Source organism: Narcine bancroftii, chromosome 12, assembly GCF_036971445.1.
Source record: "Narcine bancroftii isolate sNarBan1 chromosome 12, sNarBan1.hap1, whole genome shotgun sequence".
Lineage (NCBI taxonomy): Eukaryota > Metazoa > Chordata > Chondrichthyes > Torpediniformes > Narcinidae > Narcine > Narcine bancroftii.
This window is the reverse complement of record NC_091480.1, coordinates 54,784,031-54,804,969: the sequence shown is the minus strand read 5'-3', so window position 1 is coordinate 54,804,969 and position 20,939 is coordinate 54,784,031.

The window sequence follows — 20,939 nt, the reverse complement described above, 5'->3', positions numbered from 1 at the left end:
TAAGAGCAGCTGTTCCTGAAACTTGTGGGGCGAGTCTTGTGGCACCTACACCTCTTTCCTGATGGCAGCAGCGGAACAAAGCGTGTGTGGATCCTCTGACAGCAGCGTTCCCTGTAGATGTTCAACAATGGTAAATAAGATAATAAATTAGGAGAAGAAAGTTGTCCAAATGGATTAATATCCATGAACACAAATTGCATGGCCAAATCAAGATTGGTGTGTGACACATTTCATTCCTCACTATGGTGGTACACCACCAGCCTACTGCAGGAGTGTAAGGGGACAGGACAACACCTGGACAGCTGTCAATCAGTCGGCCTGAATGGATCAAACTCCACCCGGTCGGGATATAAGCCTACGCCAGCCTCTCAAAGTCTCACTCAGAGTTACTGCAGCTACAGCCAGCCTGGTTCTGTGGAAGTCTTTGTGGATTAAAGCCTGTTGTACAGTCTTTACCTTGTGTGTGTCTGATTCTGGCTAACAGTGCACCACACTCACAAAATAGCAACCACTTCAAATGCTCTTCCAGCCCCTGATTTATGGAGGATGGCAAAATTTTGCACTGCTCCAAGTCGTTCTGCTCCCCTGTCAAGAGCAGTTTTTGTGTGAAACACAAAAGTCTACAGATGCTTCAAGGAATTCCTTGAAGAAGGGCTCAGGCCAAATCGTCAGAAATATATCTTTGTCTCCTATGGAGGCTGAAATACCGGCTGAGTTCCTCTGGCATGTTTTAGAGAAGTTTTGGTGCTAGTTAAAGTTGCTTTTTCATAGATAAAAAAAGTTTATCTTCAGATTTGTGAGAGATGAGTAAAACTAATATGAAAATATGAAAGATGAAGAAAACTAGTATGGATATATGTGTAGGATAAGGATAGATAATAGAATGTAGGAAGTAAAGTTAGTCTGAATAAGATAAGGGTCTTTAGCCTTAGACAGAATTAGCAAGTTAGCATATAAGAAGTTAGTAAGCCCTGAGGGTCGGGAAGGTGTGAATAAGGACAATGACATGATGGGACACGGACAGGATACCCCTGGTCCTCCAAGTTCACAGAAACAGCACGTAGGCAGACAGGATTGCCTAATGCCAAACTCATCCAGGAGGCAGAAGAATGTTCACTAAAATGAACTGTATAAAAGTTGGGTGAGCCCCAGTATGTGTGTGTATTCCCAGGGTAAAGGAAATCACCCAACTTTGCATTGTTGTATAATAAATGTTCTTTGTTCTCAATTTTTGTCTCGAGCAAATTCTGTGAAGGTACTTCTGTTTCTCACAGATTGAAGGTTATGAAAAGACTTCAAATTTGCTAATCCTGAAATTTTTCAAATAAAAAAATAAGCAGGTCAGGCAGCGTGTGTGGAAAGAGAAACCGTTAATGTTTCAGGTGAGGGGCCCAGAGACCTAAGAAAGAAATAAACACATTAGGTGTGGTTGCAATGAAATATGGGTGAACCCTAATGGATTTCTTTGATATGATGAGTTAAAATACAGAGGTTGTGCAATTTATTGCTATTATGGTTCTGGCCTTGATAGGCTCTATCAATAACCATGAAGTTGAGTGCAGGGAATGATAGGCTTTAATAAATACCAGACTGTGGCTGACCCTGATCCAGGTACAGGAATGCCGGAAGGGTGGGGGAGGGAGGTCGACCTTTATGGCCAGGTCATAAGGGGAGGAGACATAGGAGATATGAGTCACTAGTGGGTGGGCCAGCCTCATACATACACACAGGTAGGGAACAATGTACAAGGAAATGTACAGGCCTACTGGGGCACATCAAAAGGGCACAGAGCATTGACGCTGCCTGATTTGCTGAGCTTTATCAGTATGTCAGATTTTCAGCATCTGCAGTTTTTTGGGGGATTTTAAAAATGTTGTATCTACTCTGGATTCAATCACTAAATGTGCTGCACACAGGTGCAATAACACTGGACAACAAAGATTTTGCTTCCTGAATACTTTTGGTTGTATTTTATGGATTTTAGGCTGCTGATCACGAAAATCGCCTTAAAAATGTCCTATCACGTACCATGTGATATAGCCTATTTTTGTGATTTCCTGTCATATTTTAAGTCCACTTCAAGCTGACAAAACCATGAAGTGCAACATGTCGTTGAAAATTCATCCCGGTGCCGTGACGAACAAGGTGAAAGGTTTCACCGGGACATTGCGACCGTGGAAAAGTGGTATCAGGGCAATTGGAATCCATAAATGCCAGCCGACTATTGTTGGACACTGATATGAGAGGCATCAGATGCTGAATACAAACGAAAATCAGCGTCAAAACATTTTTAAGTCTGTTGAACTAACACAATGTGTCAGCAAAATTAATTTAATGTTGCTCCAACTTCCTATGTGATACAGCAAATCTGAAATTATCTTTGTGTTCAGTTTGAAGTTGTCATAATCCCCAATATTCTTCCAGAAACCAAACCTTTTAAAAATATTTGTTCAGTGTATTTGAACACAAGAAACAGAATCAGAAGGAAATCATTTGGCCTGTTGAGCCTGCTCCCAGGGGCGTATCTACAAAAAATAGCGCGTATGGCAAGCTCTGAAATTGCGCCCCTGTCCAAGCATCTGAATGGTGCAACTCCGCAGCCACCACGACTCCATCGCCTCTAGGGCCTGGCAGCGCCCCCTCCCCCCGACCCCATGGCCCTCCCGCATCTTAGTTTCTTCCGATCTGCACTTGGCTTCTTCGCTCCCCCTCCCTCCCTCTGTGGTGGCCCCACGCCGAGCCGTGACGGTACCTGAAGCATCACAACGGTGCATGCTGCTTCTTCTCCTCCCCAATGCACAAAATTTGACAATTCGATCATATATACACGAATATATATGGTATGTTTCTGTCCCATCAATTTCTCCAAGGCTTTTTTAATGCTAATTTCGTTGAACTCCTCATTCACTCTCAAGTCTAGACCCATCGACCACCACTATCTCCAAGAGTTTTCTGTCTTCTGAAGTCAGTCACAAAATATGTTTAATTGCACTGGCAGTTCTATTTTCCTCAATTTCTCCTGCCTCAGTCTGTGGGAGGCCCATGTTATATTTTACTCAATAGCTTCTGTTGGAATTGTTAGAAATTAAAGTACCTTTAAAGAAATTGCTCGAGACCAAAATTGAGAACAAAGAACATTTATTACTACAACAATGCAAAGTTGGGTGCTTCCCCTTACCCTGGGAATACACACACATACTGGGGCTCACCCAACTTTTATACAGTCAATTTCAGTATCAGAGTGCCCTCCCCCTTACATTCTTCTGCCCCCTGGATGGGTTTGGCATAGGTAATCCTTCCTGCCTACGTGCAGTTTCAGTACATTTGGAGGACCAGGGGGTATCCTGTGGGTGTCCCATCATGTCATTGTCCTTATTCACACCTTCCTGATTCTCGGGGCTACAATCTCTTGGTATGTGGAGTTGACTCATTCTATCTAGGGTTGGCTAATTTCATATGTATAAATCTGTGTATGGTTAGCTAATTAGATATGTAGGACTTGGTACTTCTGTCCAGGGCTAGGAGACCTTTATCTGATCCAGACTACCTCAACTTCCTACATTCTATTGTACCTTACCATTCCTTTTCTTAGTCTTATGGTCTTGTCACAAAGACTAGAAGATTCTTATGTTAATCGTGCTGACTCTGCTTTCCTGCATCCTAACCCCCAAGCTTATCCTGTTTGTACTGGTTACAGCCATTAACTGATGAATTTTAGTTTCTTCCATGTTCATAATTTTAGATCAATTTTCCCATCTCTCACAATCCTCACTTTTCTTTTAGATCAGTAATACTGATCTTTCACCATGATCAGTGTTACTGATCTTTGGTTACTAGTGTCAGTGTGACTGATCCCCCCCCCCCCCCCCCTCCTCACTTTTCTTTTAGATCAGTAATACCGATCTTTCAAGTGTAAGGTGTTGTTTTACCCAGCTGGTCAATAACCGAATTGTAATCTCTGTGTAAAGTCTTTAGGTAGGGGAGCACCATGAAGGTCAGAGTAAAGAGTCCAGCTGCTTATTAGGGTTGCGAGTATCAGGCTCCAGTTCTCAGTAAAGAGTCTAGTCCATCCCACATCAGTCCGAAGTTGCCACGTCTGAACATGGGCATGGGCAGATTCACGTTGAAACATTGAAGCAGTGTCTTTTAACCACCCGACTTTTGTAAGCATTGTCCTGACGAAGTCTGTGAGAAACGCTGCCTTCAGCAGCGAACGAGTAGCAGTCTGTGAGAAACGCTGCCTTCAGCAGCGAACGAGTAGCAGTAGTCAGGCGGTTCCGTTGAATTGTGGCTAGTATCTGATGTCCTCTTCAGCCCCGAACCCTAGGGCTACCGATCTCCGAAGGCTGTCTGGAGCCTGATATTAAAGTGTCAAGCAGCTCACGTTGTTGGTAACTGGTGCTCCCCTTCACGGGGTGATGAAAAGAGACCCAGCTGGGGGGGGGATTGTTTCTTGTGATTTAACTGTGTGTTGCAGCTTGTCTGCTAACATTAGCATGGGTATCATTGAACTTGTGAGTTGCAGCCTGTCTGTGTACATTAGCATATGTATTAACTCTCTCTCTCTCTGCGACATGTACAATCCTGACTACCATTCTGTCTGTCTTTGTCCCACCATGTCCTTTGTGCTATCGCTTTAAAACTCCTGTCTTTAATACAAATTAGATGTACTCCACTAAAGCTGTTCAGTTCCCCTGGTCCGTATTGGAATCCCTTGTTAACCCATATCCCACTATGACTATACATTAAATCTATGCCCTGTCTACATTCTAAAGGAGCACAATTGTAACCTCTGCTGCCCCTATTCCAGGAGGACTTAAAACATAGCGAGTACTGAAGTGACATATCCATTTAACAAACAATACCCCAATAAATGAATAAACAGTTAAAAAAATAAACAGTTAAAAATACAACAATAAATGTATAAACAGTTAAAAAAAATACAACAATAAATGTAACATTACGGCACTTTGTCACGGCGCAGTGTAAGTTTCAGGTCTGAAGGATGAGGAACTGCACGCCAGGTTGAGGGTTGAATCTGTGTGTCGTGATGTTGTGGTTCAGAAGCTGGTTTAATTCTTTGAATGTGGGTCCAGCCTTTCTCTCTTGTTTTTACTGCGGTGTCTGTAATTAAAAGTACACAGAAGGGACCATCCCAGGCAGGTTTTAGTTGATCCTCTTGCCATGCTTTTACATATAACCAATCACTAGATTTTAATAAAATGAATAACAATCTGACTTTCCTTTGTGTTAGTGTAAAAATTGTAAAATGAAACACAAACCATATTTGCATGGGTTTTGAATATGTTAGACCTTATTAAAATGCAGTTGGAGCTGCTTGTCTGTATGGGGCACAACCCTCCAATTTGTTAGAGTACATAACAGACATTGTAGCACAAGAGCCTCTTCAAGAGAACTTGAAACATATTCAACCTTTAGTTCTGCCTTAAGTAAAATGCCTTGTGCCACAGCTCACAACCATATTCCATATAATAACCATATAGCAATAACAGTACGGAAACAGGCCATATTGGCCCTTCTAGTCCGCACCGATTTACATGAAACTCCAACTAGTTCCACCTACCTACTCCCTGCCCATAACCCTCCAACCCCCTCACATCCACTGCCACTGTAATACAGTTGAACTAACTGCTACACTACCCAAAGTGAGACAAGAGCCCATGCATTTTCTGACTAAAGGTCACAAGTGCAGCCAACAGATTACTTCAAGGCACTTTCAGCCTTGCTCCTCTGTGCAGCCATGTAATCTTTGAGAAGAGGCAAACATAACCAAGGGCATTAAAAGGGTAAAAATCTGGCAATTTTCTCTCCACAGAGAGCATTGGGGAGCCTGGAACCGATTGTTGATTTTGTAAAACGAAGTTGAACAGGCTTGTATACATTTTCAGACTGCTTGTGCAGTGAGTGCCATACACCATGGTCTTCTGATTCATTGGTGAGGAGGTGATCAGTAAGATGCAGCAGTGGAAGCGCTTGCTCAAAGGCTGGAGGAAAATTCGACTTAGACCTGGATTTGTCAGAATGATAAGAGTTTATCTAAAGCTGGCTGTAGATAGAAGAACATCACAGGTGCTCCTCAATTTACGATAGGGTTGCGTTCCAGCAGACCCAGCATAAGTTGAAAAAAAATCTTAATTGGAGACGTACCTTGTCTAACATTATTAACAGCACTGTATCAGTCCTCATACTGATCTCACTACCCTGCTCTCTCCCAACAGTCCCTGTAAGCTTTCCGAAAATGTGATTAACCAACGAGGCTACAAAAAATTCACCTTAGAGAAATTATCAAAGTTTATTGGAAAAATCAATGATGCTTGTGATGACCTTTAACACATTATATGAAAGTAAATGACAGTCATGCTATTGTGTCATCGCAAAATCATGTAGGGGAGCACCTGTATTACCTTTCATATTTTTCCAATGTTGATTGCACACACAATCATTTAAGTACTGGCTAGTTTCTATAATATTGCACTTAAAGTTTAGCTGCATGAATCCTGGAGCTTGTGGAGTCATTAGTGAATCAAGAAATATTGGTGCCATGGCAATTTCTCTGTACCATGCCAATTTCCCAGTCCTGAAGCCGGGACGTAGTGAATAGTATCAGGTACAAGATCTGTGAGTAATTAATGCTATTATTCCTATGTGCCCAATTGTTCTGAACGATGCCACCAATTTAAATCATATTCCACCTATTGCAGTATTCACACACCACCATAGACCAGTTCGCAGGTTTATTTCTCCATTAAGCTGAATCCAGTCGCACAGGGTTTACCTCCGTGATTATTTACAATGTAACTTCCGCACTACTGGATTTAAATATAAACCTGATGAATGGGGAAAGTTATCATGAATTAAATAACAGCAGCAATACAGAGAAATTGTGCTGAGGCATTAATTTCACTCCGGAGGAAAATGCACCAGAGAAATGAATGATTAAACTTATAGGAATCCCCATAGGAATCCCCAGAGGTATCTTTATTCTCCAGAGGTGGGTGATCTTTAAACTCACGGACCTTGACTGCTGAATGTGTAGAAGAAATACCTCTAACTGCAAGACAAGAGCCTGAAGCCTCAATTTCAAGTGCCACAGTGCACTTAAAGGGACATGCACACTCCCCCTTCAACTGGCTGATCCAGCCACTTTACACATCAGATCCTTTCTTTATCTTACATACACTTAAAATAAGATGTGTCGAACTCACCCTATTTGCGCAAACATTTCTCCCTGCAAATGTTATAACATCACAACTCTCAGGTACTCCCTGTGCAAAATCACATTTGAATACAATTTATTTCATAAATTGGAATTAACTGGTAGTTAAATTCGCTAATTCTACAGTATTGAAAAACGATCATTTATGACATTTAATTTTTAGCATGAATTTTAATCCATATTGGTCAGTGACTGAAGTGGGAAGTCGTGATTTATGAAATTATCTCTGGTCTCTACTCTCCCACTCCCGACGCTTCTCCCAACATTCAGGAGCTGGCACACAGTCCCTGCCTTTTCCATGTTACTCATCTACTATTACTTTAACTGCTTGCATCAAAATGTTAGCCTTTGCTTTCTGCTTATCCTCAGATGTCTGGACAAATGCTTTTTGTGTGATCTGTAGAAGCTGGGTTATTCCCTGCTCATGCCAATTTTCTGTCTTTTCTAATTTTCTCCTAATGTCTGGGGCTGAGTTGGTAACAAAACCTGTTAGTACCAATTGTTCCCCTGCTGGGGATTCTATGTCGAGACCCCCATATTATATATATATATGGTCCCAAAAATTGGTCTAACTGTTCGGCACATCCCTGGGGATCTTCTATCAGGGAGATTAATTCTTTCTTGAAATTACGTACTTCAGTGCTGGTCAGGGGCACATTTACGAACCCCAGACCTTCTCCCACGGGAACCTCCCGCAGGGGTCGCATCCAGCTAATTTCTGGTTTCTTAGATTTGTGTTCCTGTTCCCTGAGAAGTGAATCGCAGGGTTCTGCCACTTCTTCCTGAGGGATCTCACGCTGTTCTGAATTACAATGTTCTACCTCTACTGTCAACGGAGGTGGTAATCGAGCGCTTTGTGAGCGAGTCACCATACCACTCCGGTTCTCCTCTTTCTTCTCTGGTGGGGGAGGAGGGGGAGGTGCAGAAGGGTAGGTAATAGGAGGGGAAGGAAAGATAGGAGCCGGCATAGGAGGAACATAAGGTGGAGGGAGGGAATGTAACACATCCCAACCCTGTGATTCAGGGACAAAAGGTTCCTCCTCTCTCTTATCCCTGAATTCTTTCTCATTCAAAACCAGTTGTTCAATGGGTCCCTTGAGCCAGCAGGCTGCATATTCCCTGCTCTCAACATTGTCTTTCTGGTTTTGATAGAGCCAGATGTTCAAAGCTTGACACATCCATTCATCCTTGGATCCGAACTTTGGCCAGTACACGGAGCTCCCTTTAACCGGGTATTTAACCCATCCTGAACCAGGACTCTCTTCCTTGCTACTCATTATTCCCATACTTATAAACAAGTAAAATTACTCTTACCGAGTTCCAGTAGCAATGCTCTAGCGCGCTTCCTTCCGTCGTTTGTTCTCAATGCCTCTTCTCGGATATCACTCGCTTCTTCCACTGACCAGCCACCCGTCGCCCGTGAGTCCAGCTGAATCAGCCGGGGTGCACCTACTCTCGTCGTCGGGGTACTCTGTCAGTGGAGGGAGTGTGATCCCGGACGAGCCCCCATTTGTTAGAAATTAAAGTACCTTTAAAGAAATTGCTCGAGACAAAAATTGAGAACAAAGAACATTTATTACTACAACAATGCAAAGTTGGGTGCTTCCCCTTACCCTGGGAATACACACACATACTGGGGCTCACCCAACTTTTATACAGTCAATTTCAGTATCAGAGTGCCCTCCCCCTTACATTCTTCTGCCCCCTGGATGGGTTTGGCATAGGTAATCCTTCCTGCCTACGTGCAGTTTCAGTACACTTGGAGGACCAGGGGGTATCCTGTGGGTGTCCCATCATGTCATTGTCCTTATTCACACCTTCCTGATTCTCGGGGCTACAATCTCTTGGTATGCGGAGTTGACTCATTCTATCTAGGGTTGGCTAATTTCATATGTATAAATCTGTGTATGGTTAGCTAATTAGATATGTAGGACTTGGTACTTCTGTCCAGGGCTAGGAGACCTTTATCTGATCCAGACTACCTCAACTTCCTACATTCTATTGTACCTTACCATTCCTTTTCTTAGTCTTATGGTCTTGTCACAAAGACTAGAAGATTCTTATGTTAATCGTGCTGACTCTGCTTTCCTGCATCCTAACCCCCAAGCTTATCCTGTTTGTACTGGTTACAGCCATTAACTGATGAATTTTAGTTTCTTCCATGTTCATAATTTTAGATCAATTTTCCCATCTCTCACAGAATCGAGGGGTTAAAACATTATGAAATAAATGATTAATTAATAAGTGTATATTTACTGCATGGTTCAGGGGAAAAGAGGAATGTGATTAAGTGGCAATCACAGCATGGAGCAAAGTTGGCTGAGCAAAATTGTCTGCTCCCAAATACAGGGAGAGGAAATGCATAAAACGGTTTAGGAGGAATGCTCAAACTGAAGGAGGTGGTGAGTAGCACAGGAGACACAGGCCAGACCAGAACAAAGAATGGCCTGCAAGAAACAAAGGGAATGGAAAACCAGCCTAGGAGGAAGATTAAGGCAGGAGGAGGTGTTAAAGAGAACAGCAGAAATTGGCCAGACAGGAACAGAATGGTGATTAGAAATATCTGGGGATGAATTAATTTCTGATCAACACAACAGGATAGTCTGGCCTGGAGGATTAAGATGGGAGTGCTACACCCCAGATATCTGCAAAACAGGAGATGACTTGTGATAACCCTTATGCAAAAAGATCTAGCAAAGGAAGACAACTTTTGTTCTGTATGATAATGAAATCTAGCAAAGGAAGCCAACTTTTGTTCTGTATGATAAGGTTGATCTATATAAACTGAGCCAACTGGACAAGAGGGGTCGGTCTTGGGGAGTAGCTCACTGTGCAGGTGACCTATGAACTAACGATTGACCCAGAGCTCTGTTAAGTTTTATTCTTGTGCTGTGTAATAAATTGACTGTTGAACCTTCTCCTATCACTTCATTCAAAGAACACGCTGGACTCAGACCACACATAGACTAAATTAAGAGTAAGGTAAAGCCAGAGTCCGACAATTTGGTGACCCCGACGTGATGAAGATGGAGAAGTGACGGAAGAAAAGATACGAAACACCGGTCGATTGTGGTGTGGTGATAACAACAAGTGACCATTCTACAAAGGGAGGTAAGCAGACGCCTGTTTAAACGAAGTTCTGCTATTGGCAACGATAAAATTGTGTGTTGTCACTACTCTCCAAAAGCCCTAGTTAAAGCCAAAGAATAAAACAAAAGGAGGTTGGAGTCCCCCTAGTAGAACGGGGTTGGAGTCCCCTGTAGAAAAAAGGGGGTTGGAGTCCCCCTAGTAGAACGGGGTTGGAGTCCCCTGTAGAAAAAAGGGGGTTGGAGTCCCCCTAGTAGAACGGGGTTGGAGTCCCCTGTAGACAAAAGGGGGTTGGAGTCCCCCTAGTAGAACGGGGTTGGAGTCCCCTGTAGAAAAAATGGGGTTGGAGTCCCCTCGTAGCGATCTCGAGAGATAGGTTTAGACACTTGGCCAATTAGAATAAGGTGTATTGTGATAGTATTTGGTTCTATAGTGTGTAATAAGTATTTGATTAAGGATCGTGTACCATAGTAGTGTATAATAAGTATCTGTATAACGTGTATTGTGTTATAGTTATTTGCTTCTATAGTGTATAAGTATCTGTTTAGGAATCGTATAGTGTATCATAATAGTTTATAATAAGTATTTGTTTAAGGATTGTGTATAGTGTGCCACTGGTGTTTATAATAACGTGGGAATGGTCGAATTAGATTACAGGGTGTCAAAATCCTACCGGGGAGAGACCCAGTGAAGTACGAAGTCTAAAGGGTTAAAAATCGGAACAGAGATGGAAGGAGTAAATAGGGATGCAGGGCAAGAGCTCGAGGAAGACAGGGGAGTTCCCCCATCTGTAAACCGACAGTGGGAAAAAACAAGGAATCAATTACTGGGAGGAGTACCGAAGGGAGAGGAGGTACAGGCTATGGCACGGTACGAACATATATGGAAAGAGCTGCAGAGTCAGGGGAAGGTACCACGAGGGTTTGAAAAAATCCGGCTGGTACTGTACTTAGGAGAAGCAGAGAGGGAAGCAGCCAAGGAGGTACAGGAACATGAGGCAAAGGGACAAGGATCTATATGGAATAGAAGAAGGCTTAAACAACAGAAAGAAGTGAAGGAACAGAGAAGGGCAGATTTACACATTATGACATTGGCTTGCATGGCTGTGGAAGCGAACCTTCAACATGATATTAAAAAGGGATCCCATATCACTAAGGAGAATACGGGGGAGGTTAAGCCGTCAGCCCCGTTATATCCAAAGTTACCGGAGACATTGCCACCACCTTATCCTATTCCCCAAATGCCAGCAATGCAGATAAGTGAGGGAATAGTGAATGTCACTGAATTAGCAGGTCACGAACTCCAGGAGGCGAAGGAGAGACTTAAGAGAGTTATGCAGGAAAGGGTGGAGGAAATGAAGGAGTTAACGAAGGAAATACAGAATGTATGTAAAGTAAGGGAAACTAGTATGCCACTGGAAAAAACAGATGAGAGAGAGCAAGAACAGACACTTGAGAATGCCTTCTCGATAGGAATGTCAGAGGATCACACCACCCCCACTCCTCACAATAGACAAAAGGAGTCAGAGGATGAGGAGATCTTGACCTTTTTGAGTCAGTGTAAGGAGAGTTGGACGGATAAAGCAGGAGTACACCCAGCCACAGATCCCTTGCAGACTACACTCTTTAGGGCTGCAGTAACGAGTGGACTGCCAGCTGTAGTTAGGGAGGCGTTAGAGAATAACCCTGATATTCCTGGCTGCTCGAGTGAGCAATGGGAAAAACATTTGACCCATCACATGAAACGTTACAGGGCTAAGCAAAAGGAGGACAAACAAACTACGGAGTCGGCACAAGTGCAACTCCTTAAGCTTCAATTGGAAGAGGCTAGGAGAAAGGCAAACGAGGCAAAAAAGATTTCCTCAAAGGGTGCGAACCAGATGATTCAGCAGCCACCGCAGCCACCACAAGGGAATAATATGAGTTGGCACCCGGCCCCATATTGGGCACCGGGTCCCACCTATGTGGCCAGAATGGGAGGTCCAATGGGGGGATTCCGAGTAAGAGGGAGAGGTCGGGGTGCTCCACAAATGCAGCCAGCCGTATGTTTTGTATGCGGTCAGCCAGGACACTGGAAGAGAGACTGTCCCCTAGTTTGGGGTCCTCAGGACACTGGGGGAAGGGGATATGGACCACCACAAAATGAGCATTGGGTCCAACCCCAGAGATCGTCAGTGCCACCCCCGGTACATCAGGCACCCTATGCGGCTCTAGCTCCGAAGATTTAGCGAATGCTGACAGAGGAGGAGCAATATTGTCCACAGTGACGGAGCCCGAGCACCCACGAGCAGGCTAAGTTGGCAGACCCTTTCCTGCAGATTAAAGTAATGGACATGGAAGTATCCTTTTTAGTGGATACGGGAGCCAGATTTTCAACACTCACTGGCGCTGAGTTTCAAGATAAAACATCATCCTCTAGCGTCCAGCTGATAGGGTTCTCGGGTACACCAGAAAATCTGCCGTTTTCTACACCACTAGTCACTTCTGTGGCGGGACAGACTTTTACACATCAATACATTTTGTCAGCCAGGTGCCCTGCCAATCTCTTGGGCAGAGACCTGTTGGTCAGGTGCGGAGCATCGATCCTTTGTGGACCCAGCGGAATAGAGGTCACCTTTCCAAATGGATATTCTATGAACTGTTCAGTAACTACACTGCATTCCAGTTCTCAGATGTTGTTGGCGGCAGCTGGAGGATCCGCATCTGAGGGACAATGGGCTGACATTTACTGGGGGCTGTTGCAACCAGAGGACCCACAGAAGGGAGGGCTGCTAAAGCTTTATAATCAATGGAAGCCGTGGATCCAGACGTTACACCCGTATACCCCTCCCTCGGACCCCCCCCATATGACCCTCTGTTATGATAGGGATGGGGATGAAATGTATCAGCATGCATTTTATGAAGAGGTAGAGGGCATGCTATGGGAAATTAATTCGGACTACATAGTGGTAGGAAAGGAGGGAGTGGCTGCTACGGTGGCACTGACATCTGAACAGCTGGAATGGTATGAGATGGCAGGTGAGGCCATTCCTCATGTCACCCTTGCAATTGGCACTACTCACCAGGCAAAAGATTTGGGACCGATGTGTCGGAACTTGAGGTCCCTTAGTGACTGGTCTGACACCCAAATACCGACAGTGCAGTTCTCCTCATCTGGTCAGGCATACAGAATTTTGTCTCCGACATATGATCAAGTCCTCCTTGAGCATAGACAGATTGAACGCTTTCATGGTAGAGAGAAGATGGATCACCCCGACTCGGCCCCTATGCTAGATTCTCTCCCTGAGAACCTGTGGTCAGTGGGATCAGCAGATGTGGGTTTTTGTCAGCAGGTTGATCCCATAACCTTCGAACTGTCAGATTACACCCCTATTTGGCAGATGCAGTATCCCCACAAACCTGAAGCGGAGGAAGGTTTGGCAGATACTATTGATGGCCTTGTGTATTCAGGGGTGTTGGAACATTCGTGTTCTAGTTGGAATACACCCATATTACCTGTTCCTAAACAAGACACGGGCAAATATCGGATGGCCCATGACTTAAGGCGCATCAATGGTATTGTGAGAACACCCACAGTTCCAGTACCAAACCCATATACTGCCATGACTGCTTTAACCCCCAACCACAAGTGGTTCTCTTGCATAGATTTAGCGAATGCTTTCTTTTGCTTGCCACTGGCAGAACCATTAAGAGATGTGTTTTCGTTCACGTATAGAGGTAGAAAGTTGCGGTATACTAGGCTTCCGCAGGGCTTTATCTTATCTCCAGGGATTTTCAATCAGGTGTTGAAAGAACAGCTGGGGGGGCTAGCACTGCCAGGTGGGGTAGTTCTTTTTTTTTATTTTTTTTTTAAATTATTTATTTTTCACACCATAAATCACATTAGCCATGATATACACTTTTTCTTTTTCACACATATACAGTGACTTTTTCTCCCCCCCCCCTCCCTCCTCCCAAGCCACCCCCCAACCCCCACCTCTCATCCATTTTAGGTATACAATCTAGGTTGCATTAAGCCAGTCAGACAATGTTGTCATTCAACAAAAATACACCAGAAATTCTACTGAGTCCATTCTTTTCTTTTCTTCTCCTTCCATCAACTTAGGTAATGTTTGTTCCCGGTAGGTTTTCGCTATTATATTTAATGTAAGGCTCCCATACTTGTTCGAATATTTCAATATTATTTCTTAAACTATATGTTATTTTTTCTAATGGGATACATTTATTCATTTCTATATACCATTGTTGTATTTTCAAATTATCTTCCAATTTCCAGGTTGACATAATACATTTTTTTGCTACGGCTAGGGCTATCTTAACAAATCTTTTTTGTGCATCCTCCAAGTCAATTCCAAATTCTTTATTTTTTATGTTACTTAGGAGAAAGATCTCTGGATTCTTTGGTATATTGTTTTCTGTTATTTTATTTAATATCTGATTGAGATCATCCCAAAATTTTTCTACTCTCTCACATGTCCAGATTGCATGAATTGTTGTTCCCCTTTCTTTTTTACATCGAAAACATCTATCAGATACTGTTGGGTCCCATTTATTTAACTTTTGCGGTGTAATGTATAGTCTGTGTAACCAATTATATTGTATCATACGCAGCCTCGTATTTATTGTATTTCTCATCGTTCCAGAACATAATTTCTCCCATGTTTCCTTTTTTATCTTTATATTTAAATCTTGTTCCCATTTTTGTTTAGTTTTACCATTTGTTTCCTCATTCTCCTTTTCTTGCAGTTTAATATACATATTTGTTATAAATCTTTTGATTAACATTGTATCTGTAATCACATATTCAAGGTTACTTCCCTCTGGTAAACTCAAATTGCTTCCTAATTTATCTTTCAAGTAGGATCTCAGTTGGTAATATGCCAGCGCTGTATCTCCAGTTATATTGTACTTATCTCTCATTTGTTCAAAGGATAAGAATCTACTTCCTGAAAAACAATTTTCTATTCTTTTAATCCCTTTTTTTTCCCATTTTCTAAAGGAAAGGTTGTCTATTGTAAAAGGGAGTAGCTTATTTTACGTCAATATTAGTTTTGGTAATTGATAATTTGTTTTATTTCTTTCTACATGAATCTTCTTCCATATATTGAGGAGATGGTGTAATACTGGAGAAGTTCTATGTTGTACCAATTTTTCGTCCCATTTATATAATATGTGTTCAGGTATCTTTTCCCCTATTTTATCTAATTCTAATCTCGTCCAGTCTGGTTTTTCCCTTGTTTGATAAAAATCTGATAGGTATCTTAATTGTGCGGCTCTATAATAATTTTTGAAGTTTGGCAATTGTAAGCCTCCTTGTTTATACCATTCTGTTAATTTATCTAGTGCTATCCTCGGTTTCCCCCCTCTCCATAAAAATTTCCTTATTATTTTCTTTAACTCTTTGAAGAATTTTTCTGTCAGTTGTATTGGCAATGCCTGAAATAAGTATAGTATCCTTGGAAAAATGTTCATTTTAATGCAGTTTATCCTTCCTATCAGTGTTAGTGGTAGCTCTTTCCAATGCTCTAAATCGTCCTGTAATTTTTTCATTAGTGGATTGTAATTGAGTTTATATAATTGGCCTAGATTTTTGTTTATTTGTACACCTAGGTATCTTATTGCCTGCATTTGCCATCTGAATGGGGATTCCTTCTTAAATTTTGAGAAATCCGCGTTATTCATAGGCATTGCTTCACTTTTATTTACGTTTATCTTGTATCCCGACACTTCTCCATATTCCTTCAATTTCTTATATAATTCTTTTATTGATAGTTCTGGTTCTGTTAAGTACACTATCACATCATCCGCAAATAGACTGATTTTATATTCCCTGTCTTTTATTTTTATTCCTTTTATATTATTATCTATTCTTATCAATTCTGCTAGTGGTTCTATAGCTAGCGCAAACAATAATGGTGATAGTGGGCATCCCTGCCACGTTGACCTGCTTAAGTTAAATTGCTTTGATACATGTCCATTTACTGTCACTTTCGCTAACGGTCCCTTATATAATGCTTTAATCCAATTAATATACTTCTCCGGTAAACTGAATTTTTGCAATACTTTGAACAAATAATTCCATTCTACTCTGTCGAAGGCCTTCTCTGCGTCTAAAGCAACTGCTACTGCAGGTGCTTTATTTCCTTCTACTGCATGAATTAAGTTAATAAATTTACAAATACTGTCTGTTGTGCGTCTTTTTTTGATAAATCCAGTTTGGTCTAAATTTACCATTTTCGGTACCTGTTCTGCTAATCTGTTTGCTAATAGTTTAGCTATTATCTCATAATCTGTGTTTAGCAAAGATATTGGTCTATATGACGCTGGTGAGAGTGGATCTTTCCTTTGTTTTAGTATCACTGTAATTATTGCTGTTTTACATGTATCTGGTAAGTTTTGTGTCTCATCAATCTGGTTGATTACATCCAGGAGGGGCGGTATTTAAATGTTTGTAGAATTCTATTGGGAGTCCATCCTCTCCTGGTGTCTTATTATTTGGTAATTTTTTTATTATCTCTTGTATTTCTACTGTTCCAAATGGTTCTGTTAATTTATTTTGTTCCTCTATTTGTAGTTTTGGTAGTTCAATTTTAGTCAAAAATTCATCTATTTTCCCTTCTTTCCCTTCGTTTTCAGTTCGGTATAATTGTTCATAGAATTCTCTGAAGTTTTCCTTAATTTCTTTTGGATTATATGTAATTTGTTTGTCTTTTTTCCTTGTTGCCAATACCATTTTCTTAGTTTGCTCTGTCTTAAGCTGCCATGCTAAGATTTTGTGTGTTTTTTCACCTAGTTCATAATATTTCTGTTTTGTCTTCATTATATTCTTCTCCACCTTGTATGTTTGTAATGTTTCATATTTTATTTTTTTGTCCGCCAATTCTCTTCTTTTGGTTGTATCTTCCTTCATTGCTAATTTTTTTTCTATGTTTACTATTTCCCTTTCCAACTGCTCTGTTTCCTGATTATAGTCCTTCTTCATCTTGGTTACATAACTTATTATTTGCCCTCTAATGAATGCTTTCATTGCGTCCCATAGTATAAACTTATCTTCCACTGATTCCGTATTTACTTCAAAATACATTTTTAATTGTTTTTCAATAAATTCTCTAAAATCCTGTCTTTTAAGTAGCATGGGGTTTAATCTCCATCTATACATTCTTGGAGGGATGTCCTCTAGCTTTACTGTCAGTATTAAGGGTGAATGGTCCGATAGCATTCTCGCTTTATATTCTGTTTTTCTTACTCTATCCTGCATACTAGCTGATAACAAAAATAGGTCTATTCTTGAGTATGTTTTATGTCTAGTCGAGTAGTATGAGTATTCCTTTTCTTTTGGGTTTTGTTTCCTCCATATGTCCACAAGTTTCATTTCTTGCATTGATTTAATTATAAATTTGGTTACTTTGTTCTTCCTGTTAATTTTTTTCCCCGTTTTATCCATATTTGGATCCAAATTCAGATTGAAATCCCCTCCTATTAGTATGTTCCCTTGCGTATTAGCTACCTTCAAAAAGATATCTTGCATAAACTTTTGATCTTCTTCGTTAGGTGAATATATATTAAGTAGATTCCAAAGCTCCGAATATATCTGACATTTTATCATAACATATCTCCCTGCTGGATCTATTATTTCCTCTTCTATTTTAAATGGCACATTTTTACTAATTAATATAGCCACTCCTCTTGCTTTTGAATTATACGATGCTGCTGTTACATGCCCTACCCAATCTCTCTTTAATTTCTTGTGCTCCAATTCAGTTAAGTGTGTTTCTTGGACAAATGCTATATCTATTTTTTCCTTTTTCAGTAAATTTAGTAGTTTCTTCCTTTTAATTTGGTTATGTATTCCATTAATATTTAAAGTCATATAGTTCAGCGTAGCCATTTTATATTTTGTTTATCTTCTCTTTCCGTTTTTCCATCATTACTGTTCCTCCTTTTCCATTTCTGTTTTCTTATTTTCAACTCTTTACAAGACAACATTCCTACCACATCCAACATTTTCCTTATTCTCCTATTTCTATCTTCTTTATCCCCAATCTCCCCTTCCCCTCCTGAGTTGTCCTTTATCCCTTGTCGGACAACCACATCTCCCCTCTCCATTTGGATTTGCGAATCCACTCGCAAGCGTCAACTGATTTTGCAGTGACCGCTATTTTCCCCCACCCAGCCCCCCCCAGAAAAGATTTCACTTTTCATATGTCACAAAGGTCACTCTTTTAATTCCCTCCTTATTCTCTCTATTCCATTACCTTCCCTTATTAATTCTTGTCTATACTATCTATATTTTCCTCTAATTACAGATACATTCACGTATGCACATTGTCTCTATTCACTCTTATACCTCTTTACCCGCATACATATCAATCGTGGTCATTTTTACCCTCATTACCCGTCTTCATCCCTCAGTCTATTTTTGTCTTTACCCACATACATATCAATCGTGATCATTTTTACTCTCATTACCCGTCTTCATCCCTCAGTCTATTTTTGTAATTGTTCTGCAAATTTTCGTGCTTCTTCTGGATCCGAGAATAGTCTGTTTTGTTGTCCTGGAATAAATATTTTCAATACCGCAGGATGCTTCAGTATAAATTTATACCCTTTCTTCCATAAAATCGCCTTTGCTGTATTGAACTCTTTTCTCTTCTTTAGGAGTTCAAAACTTATATCTGGATAAATGAAGATTTTTTGCCCTTTATACTCCAGTGGTTTGTTGCCCTCTCTTACTTTTTCCATTGTCTTCTCCAGTACCTTTTCTCTTGTAGTATATCTTAGGAATTTTACTACAATAGATCTTGGTTTTTGTTGTGGTTGTGGTTTAGAGGCCAATGCTCTATGTGCCCTTTCTATTTCCATTTCTTGCTGTAGTTCTGGACATCCTTCTTTTTCTTTGGCTTGGCTTCGCGGACGAAGATTTATGGAGGGGGTAAAAAGTCCACGTCAGCTGCAGGCTCGTTTGTGGCTGACCAGTCCGATGCGGGACAGGCAGACACGATTGCAGCGGTTGCAAGGGAAAATTGGTTGGTTGGGGTTGGGTGTTGGGTTTTTCCTCCTTTGCCTTTTGTCAGTGAGGTGGGCTCTGCGGTCTTCTTCAAAGGAGGCTGCTGCCCGCCAAACTGTGAGGCGCCAAGATGCACGGTTTGAGGCGTTATCAGCCCACTGGCGGTGGTCAATGTGGCAGGCACCAAGAGATTTCTTTAGGCAGTCCTTGTACCTTTTCTTTGGTGCACCTCTGTCACGGTGGCCAGTGGAGAGCTCGCCATATAATACGATCTTGGGAAGGCGATGGTCCTCCATTCTGGAGACGTGACCCATCCAGCGCAGCTGGATCTTCAGCAGCGTGGACTCGATGCTGTCGACCTCTGCCATCTCGAGTACCTCGACGTTAGGGGTGTGAGCGCTCCAATGGATGTTGAGGATGGAGCGGAGACAACGCTGGTGGAAGCGTTCTAGGAGCCGTAGGTGGTGCCGGTAGAGGACCCATGATTCGGAGCCGAACAGGAGTGTGGGTATGACAACGGCTCTGTATATGCTTATCTTTGTGAGGTTTTTCAGTTGGTTGTTTTTCCAGACTCTTTTGTGTAGTCTTCCAAAGGCGCTATTTGCCTTGGCGAGTCTGTTGTCTATCTCATTGTCGATCCTTGCATCTGATGAAATGGTGCAGCCGAGATAGGTAAACTGGTTGACCGTTTTGAGTTTTGTGTGCCCGATGGAGATGTGGGGGGGCTGGTAGTCATGGTGGGGAGCTGGCTGATGGAGGACCTCAGTTTTCTTCAGGCTGACTTCCAGGCCAAACATTTTGGCAGTTTCCGCAAAGCAGGACGTCAAGCGCTGAAGAGCTGGCTCTGAATGGGCAACTAAAGCGGCATCATCTGCAAAGAGTAGTTCACGGACAAGTTTCTCTTGTGTCTTGGTGTGAGCTTGCAGGCGCCTCAGATTGAAGAGACTGCCATCCGTGCGGTACCGGATGTAAACAGCGTCTTCATTGTTGGGGTCTTTCATGGCTTGGTTCAGCATCATGCTGAAGAAGATTGAAAAGAGGGACATCCTAGGGTCTTAGGAATCCACTCTTTTATAAACTCCCTCATATTCTTGCCTTCTTCATCTTCCTTAAGGCCCACTATCTTTATGTTATTTCTTCTGTTATAATTTTCCATTATATCTATTTTTTGAGCTAGTAGTTCTTGTGTCTCTTTAGTTTTTTTATTAGATTCCTCCAATTTCTTTTTTAAGTCTTCTACCTCCATTTCTGCTGCTACTGCCCGTTCTTCCATCTTGTCCATTTTTTTCCCCATTTCTGTTGTCATATCTATTTTATTCACTTTCTCTTCTGTGTTGTTTATTCTTCTTCTTAAATCATTGAATTCCTGTGTTTGCCATTCTTTAAATTACTCCATGTATCCTCTAACAAGAGAAAGTATATCCTTTACCTTGCCTTTCCCTTCATCTATTTCACTGTATTGTTCCTCTTCTTCTTCCTCTGGGTTGGCCATCTGTTGTTTCTTTGTTGCCCTTTCCTTCTCTTCTTTCTTGTTTTCATTGTTTTCTGTGGTGTTTTCTTGCTGCAGGTGTTCTGCAGCTGTCGTTGCCGGCTGTGGAGATCTACTCCC